Raw genomic sequence first — 9906 nt, forward strand, 5'->3', positions numbered from 1 at the left:
TGGAATGCATAAATGTAGATCCATTTTTGGAACGAGAGAGAGAACTTGTTTAATCTTTGTTCAGTTAATGTGGTGGATTCTTTAGATCAGAATGCATATTGAAAGCTCATATACCATGTGTGCATTTGTATGTATGGAGATGAATGGATGGCTGGATGGATGGAAAAATTGATGGATGGATATAAAATAGATTGGACAGTTGGTAAATAGATGATAGATATTGATATAGATAGATTTAGACAGAAAATGGATGGATAGAAAATGGACAGATGGATAAATAGAAAATAGATGGATAGTTGGGTGGATGGATAGATATAAATTGATAGATGATAGATAAAGATGGATGCATGCATGGTTAGATAGATATTCTGTTCCATTTTTAACAGATTAGCATGACTATAAGACACCAAAGGAAATCTCTTTCAAGTTGTGGACGAAAAACTCAAGATGTATATCTTCTGTTGTTCACTATGCGCTCTGCTGTGTTGTTGCACTTGGGGCATTGGGATAAATAACACAAGTGTTTCAATTTTGTTCAAAACCCTGGTAGGTTCAGAGGACTGAAGCTGGGGCTGTATACATTTATGGTTGTTTGCTTTTTAATGAGTATTTCCACACATAATGTACGCTGTCTTCCAGCTTTTGCTGTGCATATATATCATTAATGAAGACTAGTTTTGCGGTGCGCAAGGCTATAAATTGCTAGTGCAGAAATGTTCAGTGTGTTCATTTTACACTCGGCTTCCTCTCCTCCTGCTGAGCTGCAGAATAAGAGAGCCGCTGGAAGTAGCCAAGGAAGTAACCATGCAGAGATCTTGCGCTGGTTGAAAAATCACAGATGCTCATTCTCTTGGTTAAAGTCAGAGGAGCAAAAGAACTGTCCGGTAACAGATTATTCAAGTGTAAAATAGGCCACAATTGGTGTGTTTGAAATGAGAAGAGAAACGTTCCAGGTTGTGAGATGAATTTTCCTGCACAAAGATTCGCCGGTGAATTGACCTTGTCTTCTTTCGGGATGTTCCCTGACTTCCTAGTCAGGCCTACAGCTCTTGAGGTTTCTGCTGTTTCCAAATCCAAACCAGAGCCCAGTCCAGATTCACTTTGGATCCCAGCCTACCTGCTCAGCAGGAGCCCAAAACAGGACTTTGAGAAAGGAAGTGGGTGAGGCTCAGACCAAAAGAACGACATGTTTTGACTTCCAATGGAGACCAGAAACAGCCATTTCATGCTAGACTTTTCACTCCCTTGGATGATTACTCACAATCGTTGTACAGGCAGTCCTCAACTTACAACCACAACTGAGCTCCAGATTTATGTTGTTAAATGAATTTTGCCCTGTTTTTATGACCTTTCTGGCCAGAACTGCAGTTAAGTTAGTAACATGGTGGTTAAGTGAAACTGGCTTCCCCATTGACTTTGCTTGCCAGAAGGTTGCAAAAGGGGATCACAGGACCACCTTTATGCAACTGGCATAAATATGAGTCAGTTGCCAAGTGCCAAGTGAAACTCTACTGAGTTTCTGCTTGGGAGAGAAGGGCCGGGGCTGGTTTCTTTTTAAAGATCTTCTCCATTATTCCTTTGGGGAAATATATTCTGCCTTTTTAATATTCCCCCAAATATTCCTTTCCTCTGTATTCTTCCCACACAACACATCAGAGTTCTCTGGTTGACAAAGCTGAAAATCCAGATCTGTTGCTTAGGCTGCAGATCAAATCCCTCCCATCTTGCTCATTGATCTGCCTGCTGGCACCCATGGGAACCTGCTGGGGGAGGGGGAGAGAAGCTCTCGGGGCCAAGAGTGGAATTAAAGTATTAAATCTAAAGAGATTAGTTCTGCCTCTGGACAGCCAGGAGATTATAGGTAGAGCGAGCTCTGTGCTGGGGTGTTGGTCAAACAGGCCAGGTCTGTGCATGATCATTGCATGCCCTGATGCTGCAAATCATTCTGTAAGAAATATCGTCCCCCACCCCTCTTTTGCACAGTAAGCCAGAAAGGGCTGATAATAAACTACAGTCTCTAACTGGGAATGTCTGGTCTAACGAAGAGAAGGACTAGGGGTGATATGATAGCAGTCTTCCAATATCTGAGGGGATGTCACAGAGAGGAGGGGGTCAAGCTATTCCCCAAAGTACCTGAAGGTAGGATAAGAAATAACAGGTGGAAGGGCATTAAAGAGAAATCCAATCAAGAACTAATGAGAAATTTCCTGGCAGTGAGAACAATTAATAAGTAGAACGGTTTGCGTTCAGAAGTTGTGGCTACTCCATCTCTGGAGGTTTTCAAGAAGAGACTGGACAACCATTTGTCTGGAATGGTATAAGGTAGGGGTCCCCAACCCCTGGTCTATGGACTGGTACCGGGCCACGGCATGCCAGCAACCAGTCTGCACAAAGCCCCATCCGCGGGATGCAAGCAGCACACAAAACCACGCACCCTCCAGTCCGCGGAAAAACCTTTCTCCATGGAACTAGTCCCTGGTGCCCAAAAGGTTGGTGACCTCTGGTATAAGGTCTTCTTCAGCAGGGGGTTAGACTAGAAGACCTCTAAGGTCCCTTTCAGCTCTGTTATTCTCTATTCTAAGTGCCTAATAGCCATCCGCCCATCTGTTTTCTCTTTCTTTTGGCTTTCCCCTTTCCTGCATTAGTACTCGGCTGAGGTTTGGATTCCCCCCCCCCAAACCCAGTCCAAAACCTATTTTTATTCCTGTTAGCTCCCTAAGGAATCATTGATTGCTGTATACAGCTAAGATTTATAACCAAGACACCAAAACAAGCAACCGCTGAAGATGAATTTGGGGCATTAAGAACATAAAAGTTAGTTATTGGGGTTTTTTTGGACAGAGCTTGTTTGGATTTTTTTTTTTTTGCCTTAGCCTGTTACGCAATCCAGCCAGTGATAGTTTATTCAATAAGTCATCGTTATGTAATCCACAATTTCACACAGGACGTGAACCAAGATGTTGCATGGGTCAGGTTAAATGTGACTCAATTGCCTTTTATGGCTTGAAGTTCTATCTGTGGCTTTCTTCCTTGAAACACACCATCATAATAGTGTTGCCCTTTCTCTTCGTTTAGAGGAACAAAGATGAAAGAAAGACTCTAGATAAATAAACAGTTCTTCTGAGCAAGTTCAGATCATTCTTCCTTCTCTGAGGAGTCACAGCATTGTGTTCCAATAAAAGTTAGGAAATCCAAGCAACCCTGCAGTGCATTACCAAACTTTGTTTTTTTATATATAAATGTAATCGGCCATATTAAATCTTCTCCCATTCCCTATCACTCTAGTGCAGGGGACTTCAAACTTGGCCCTTTTGTGACTTGTGGATTTCAACTCCCAGAATTCCTCAGCCAGCGTGCCTGGCTGACGAATTCTGGGAGTTGAAGTCCACAAGTCATAAAAGGGCCAGGTTTAAAGACCCCTGCTCTAGTGAAAGTTCTCAGTGTTAGCAATACAATCATTAAACTCACATTTGCATGTGGGGTTTTTTTGTTCTCCACCAGGCTTCCACAGAATCTAATGACACCTTCTTCCATCCACTAGATGTCACTCTTTTAAAGGTTATCACAGGAGCTTTGGCCTTCTGCCTGCCAGATGCTAAACATCTGGAGTGCAAGAGTTGGCTCAAGTTTGGTGCCCTCCAGGTAATGCTGGACTCCAACTCCCATCGGTTTCAAGCAGCATGGACAGATCATTCTTCTTCATCTCCATCTTAATGCATCAGCAAGCACTCTTCCTAAAGAAGAAATTCAGAACAGATTTTACAGTCCCTTCTTCATCTTTGAGAAGCACACCACATTCTGACACAACTGAATGGATAGAAGCCAAGTAAGGTAGGAAGGTTGGTTGGCTGAAACAGTCCATCTTCATTCCCCATAACTGTCATTTAAATATTATTGTTAGACAGCATTCAAGACAAAGAACGAATAGTTCTACAATAAATAAATAAATAAATGCTGGCTTAGATGGACTTAATCGGTTGTCTTAGCTTCTGACGCTGCACAGCAGTCCTGAGCAATAAGGATTTGGCTGGAGAAGATTCTTAATTCTCTAGAAATGGAACTGAAATGATAAGGTCGTTCAGCCAAGGGAAGGACAAACCTAGAGCAATCTTCAAAGCCACTCTGATTCCACGGAGCTCATGCTGGGAATGGTTTCAGACCTTTTCGGATTGGTTGACTGTTTCAGATCAATTGGTGGAACTTTTCAGATCCATTATTCTGGAAAGATTGTGATTGGAAGACTCTTCCCTGCTACCAAAACTGTTGGAATCTGACGAAGAGGCAGTGCTGAGATCATCTTTAGTACCTCCGGATAGCAAGTTGGTAAGACATCCGGAAATTCTACCAAGCCCTCCTGAGCTGTATGATGTCCCCAAAGGTTAAAAGAATACTTGTATTTGGTGGAAAATACCGCAGTAAAAGAGCTAATTAGTTCGTTCCTTACCCTGTTGGGCCTTACATCACAGACTATGGATATCTAAAGTAGAATCTGAGGATGAAGTATAAAAAAAAACTCCGTAGGAAGATATTTAAGCAAAGGATAAAGTTTTGTCCGCAATTGTTCTTATTGGGCATAATTACAGATACTACTGTTGTGGACACCAAGTTGATGCTGAACTTAATTACGGCAGCAAGACTTTTAGTAGGCCAATATTGGAAGAAGGAGGAACTGCCGACTATAGAAGAATGGACTCTAAAAGTTTCTGACCTGGCGGAAATGGCAAAGATTTCGGCTTATTTGAAAGACCATTCGCAACAACGTTATATTATGGAGTGGAAAAAGTGGATTGATTATATCCAGAACAAATATGGGACCAAAAAGTTTCATTTAGCATTTGTATAAGTTTTTTTTATGTGATATTAGTATTGCTTGTAGTCATTTCATACGAGCTAGAGTGCGATAGACTTAATAGTTTATTGTTGTTAACATATGGTTGTTTATGATTGTTTTTTACTTTTATACCTTGTATTTAGCTCTGGGAAGTCGGGGAGGGTGGAGGGGGGAAGGGGGGGAGGGTTAGGAAGGGTTGGGTGGAGGGAGGGGGGGAGGGATTGTTAAAGATAAAATGTATTGTAAAACTTTTCAATAAAAAAAAACTCCGTAGAACACAGGTCCCCAACTCCTGGTCTGAGAAAAACGGTCCGTGCAAAAAGCGAAGCCCCATCCGTGGGATGCAGGTAGCATGTGAAACCATGCCTCTTCCAGTCCACGGAAAACCCTCTGTCCACAGAACCAGTCCCTGGTGCCCAAAAGGTTGGGGGCCACTGCCGTAGAAGGTAGGAAGATGCCGAAGAAGTGGGAAAAGGGGATTGACAAGTACCATAGGAGTGATAAACCTTTCAGAATATAACTCATTGATTACACATAACTGAATATATTATGTCTTCTTAAAAGCCTGGAAATCATTATGGAACTCTGAGGAACTGAATCCTGAAATGAGATTGTAAACCCATGCTTGTAGTGATACAGGTAGAATTTATTGTAGCTTACTACGTCTCATTTTATGCTTCAGCTGCTCACAGTTCCACAATGATTTTCAGGTTCTTGAGAAGACAGAGTACTTCTTCGAAGGCTTATAATTCAAGAAATCTTAAGACTGTGTGTAACCTAAATTTTGGGTGTGATAAGAATTCATGTCTTAAATTGTAATCTAAAAATAGTTCACCCTGTGAATTAACTTCTGTGCCAGATTTTCCTTTAAGATACAAGGTTATTCAAGAGATTGGACCATACTTCCACAACTTGGTTAGGCGTCACTTCCATACAAGAAATCAAACATCCTTTCCAATAGCTTATTATCAAGCTGATATGGAATTAAATGTACTTTCTAGTACATGTTAAACATAGTTAGAAATGAGGGGACTGGACAGCTAAAAACTGATCTTTTGTTTCTGGTTTGTGTCTTTGAGACCGAAGCAAAACTCAAACACAACAAAACACCACAACTCCAAGAGGAACTAAAGAAATTAAGGTGCTTTCCAGAGCAAAAGCTTTCACAGCATTTATTATTTGGTGGCGACAATTAGCACATCTGTTAGGATGGAAGGTTAATGAGGATGACCAGCCTGTTTTATCAAAAGTGCATCTCTGCATTTTCCAAAGCAGTGGGTGGGAATTCTATGCAACTGACTTCTGAGTTCATCTAGGAAACAGAAAATCCAAGATTCCAAGTTCCTGTCTATTTTAGCTTAGCGCCAAGTCCACCTCTGAATTCTGTGAAAAATGTTTCCAAATGTTCAGAAAGAAGTCAATATTTCATTTCTGCTTGGTTTATTGCATGTTAGAGCTCAGAAATCTTTCCCTCCCCCCATCTCTCTGTGACTTTATGTGGGATGATATTTTTCTCAAGAAAATAGAACATAGAATAATAGAGTTGGAAGGGACCTTGGAGGTCTTCTAGTCCAACCCCCTTCTGGAAGCAGGAGACCCTACTGTATATCATTTCAGCCAAATGGTTGTCCAGTCTCTTTTTTTTTATTGAAAAGTTTTAAAAATACAGTTTTCCTTTAAAAAAACCCCTTCCCCCTCCCTCCTCCCCTCCCTACCTCCCCCCTTCCCCCCCCCCGCCCTCCTCCCCCCCCACCTCTCCCCAACCCCCCTCCCCCCCCCCGGACTTCCCAGAGCTAAATACAAGGTATATATATATAAAAAAGCAATCATAAACAACCATATACTAACAACTATAAATTCTAAAATCCATCACTCTCTAACTTATATAGGATCAAACAAAACTTAGCATTATTAAATATATATAGAAGACTAAAATAGAAAAAGAAAAAAGAAAACGAAAGAAGACTTATTCGAATGCTACATAAAACTTCTTAACCCTATACTTGTTCTGGATAAACTCAATCCATTTTCTCCATTCCATAATATAATGTTCTTGCGAGTAATCTTTCAAATAGACCGAAATCTTCGCCATCTCTGCCAAGTCGGAAACCTTTAAAATCCACTCTTGTATAGTCGGCAGTTCCTCTTTCTTCCAATATTGACCTATCAAAAGTCTTGCTGCCGTAACTAAATTCAACATCAACTTAGTGTCCACAACTGTAGCGTCATCAATTATTCCCAACAAAAAAAATTGCGGACAAAACTTTATCCTCCGTTTAAAAATCTTCTGCATATTCCACCAGACCTTTATCCAAAAAGCCTTGACCTTTTTACATGTCCACCATATGTGAAAATATGTTGCCTCTTCATCACCACACCTCCAACATTTAGGCTGATAATTCGGATACATACTTGCAAGCTTTTTAGGAGGTTGTCCAGTCTCTTTTTGAAAGCCCTCAATGATGGAGCACCCACAACTGCTGAAGGCAAGTCATTTCATTGATTAATTGCTGCCACTGTTAGGAAGTTTCTCTTGTTCTAGGTTGCTTCTCTCCTTGGTTAGTTTCCAATCACTGTTTCTAGTCTTGCCTTTTGGCCCCCTAGTTTGACCCCCTCATCTTTGTAAGAGCCCCTCAAATATTGGAATAATGCTATCATGTTTCCCCCCTTCTTCTTTTCATTAGACTAGACATACCCAATTCTTGTAACTGTTCTTCGTATGTTTTAGCCTCCAGTCCCCTAATCATTTCTGTTGCTCTTCTCTGCACTCTTTCCAGAGTCTCAACATCTTTTTTATATTGCGGTGACCAGAACTGGATGCAGTATTCTAGGTGTGGTGTTACTAAGGCTTTGTAAAGTGAACTTGTGCCGCCTTAGTTTAAGAAACTTTAAAAAGGTTAACGTGTTCCTCTGAAGTTCATGATGTGCCTGGATTTTGAAATATTGTCTCCCCCAACAACTTTGTTCATGGTGTTGGGGATGAAGGCATCAAATTAAAGGCTAACCCCTAAATTCTAAAGTAATAATAAACATGTACAACTAACATGCCCTGAAAATAGGTTGTCTATGGTTAGTTAAAAATACACTCCCATACAATGGATATTATAATATATCAATGGTCCAAAATAAATCTTAGCAGCTGCAGTGTGCAAAAGGCATCCTTTATTTTGGTTTGGGTTTCTACCTCGGTAAGGTAGCATTCAACAAATCAAAGATAAAATAGTCATTATCATTAAAAAAATAGAAACAGCCACATGGGAGCATCAACAACAATAGATTAATTTTAAAAATCAAAGCTTAAAAAATTGGGGTTTTTTTACCTTTGTTCATATCAAAAGTGTCTGTGTTGGGTGCAATTCTGGAAAGAATGTTTCATAGTTTGAGAATAACACAAGAGAAATTTCAATTTTGAATTCTCAATATATTATTTGTTATTTTTGTATGTTATGGAGCCAGTGTGATTGTGTTGGACTAGAACTTTGGTGCCCATCATGTTGATGTCGAGTGCTGACGAAATCAGGAAATCCAGGCAGTTCAAATGAATATAAAGATTTATTACAAGCTTAAGCTCTTTAAAAGAATCTGAACTACTAACGGTCAAAACAAATTGGCGGTAGATAAGAGTCAAAGGAATTCAAGGGGGTGGGACTTAGAACTCTTGTGGGCATGAAGGACTCGAGACTGATGACGCATTTGACCCCTCCTTCAGGCTCAGCCTGGTCATCTCCTACCATTGCTTGGGAATGAAAGACAGATTAAAGGATGTGTTCGCCAAGAAGAGGACATTGTCTACATGTTGTTTTGTCTTTTCACAAAAATCTTTCCACAATCATGATTTTTGCAGATCTTTTAAATATCTCCTTTTCTGCTGAGGCTCCTCCAAAAGCTTCCAATTAAATCTACAGTGGGAAGGTTTTAGAGCCAAGTTAGAGATATCTTTACAGGATCCTGATAAACACATTAATCATCCGCCTTCCAGCTTTTTCTCAGTTGATCTGTACACATTTCAGTGCAACTTGTCTTGACTGAACGCCTTGTATCTCCAAGTGAAAGGACTGGCGATGGGTACCACTCTCTGCCAATGAATCTGTGGGGGTGATCTGATATAGATCCTGCCAAGGTAGATCTAATCTTGTTTGGACTGTCAGGGATTTTGCTCAAAGAAGTTGCTGCCCAAAGCAGGATGCTATCAACTAGAACAATTTGCTGGACAGTATACAGATAGTCCTTGACGTAGGACCACAATTGAGCCCAAAATTTCTATTGCTAAGCAAGATGGTTGTTAAGTGAGTTTTGCCCCATCTTACGACCTTTCTTGCCACCGTTAAGTGAATCACTGCAGTTGATAAGTTAGTAATCGCTGCAATTGTTAAATGAATCTGACTTCCCCATTGACTCTGCTGGTTGGAAGGCCACAAAAGGGGATCACGTGACCCCAGAATCCTGCAACTGTCATAAATACATGCCAGTTGCCAAGTGTTTGAGTTTTGATCACGTGACCACGGGGATGCTTGTCCTGCGTGTGAAAAATGGTCATTAGTTACTTTTTTTCAGTGCCGTTGTTATTTCAAATGGTCACTAAACAAATGGTTATAAGTCAAGGACTACCTGTAAATGTAACCAATCCCCCATAAGGGCCATAACAAAGGTGCAAATGGAAACAAAATGGGGCAAAGAGGCAGATGCTGTTGACAAAGTGCTCGCTTGATTGCAGAAAGTGACTCCAATAATTTCCTTGCCCAGAAAAAGTTCCAGATACATCTTTTTTAACTCAATGTTCCAAGCAAAAAAGCAGGATTTAAATCCATCAAATCAAATCAATTAATAATCTTGAAGAAGGGCTGTGCATATGAGTGTGCGTGCAGACATGGGTGGGTGCGTGCATGCACAAACATACAAACACACACATACAAGTAACGTATGGTTATTGTCCATGCTGACAAAGAGTTGCAGAGTTGCTCCAATAGATCTGGAGGGCATCAAGGAAAGATAGATCGGAATAACCAGGAAAGGAAAAGTTTGACTTTACAAGACTTTAGTAGTCTAAATTTTCTCTCCTTCCGTTTGATCTTGAC

Source organism: Vipera ursinii (assembly GCF_947247035.1).
Source record: "Vipera ursinii genome assembly, chromosome: 8".
NCBI lineage: Eukaryota > Metazoa > Chordata > Lepidosauria > Squamata > Viperidae > Vipera > Vipera ursinii.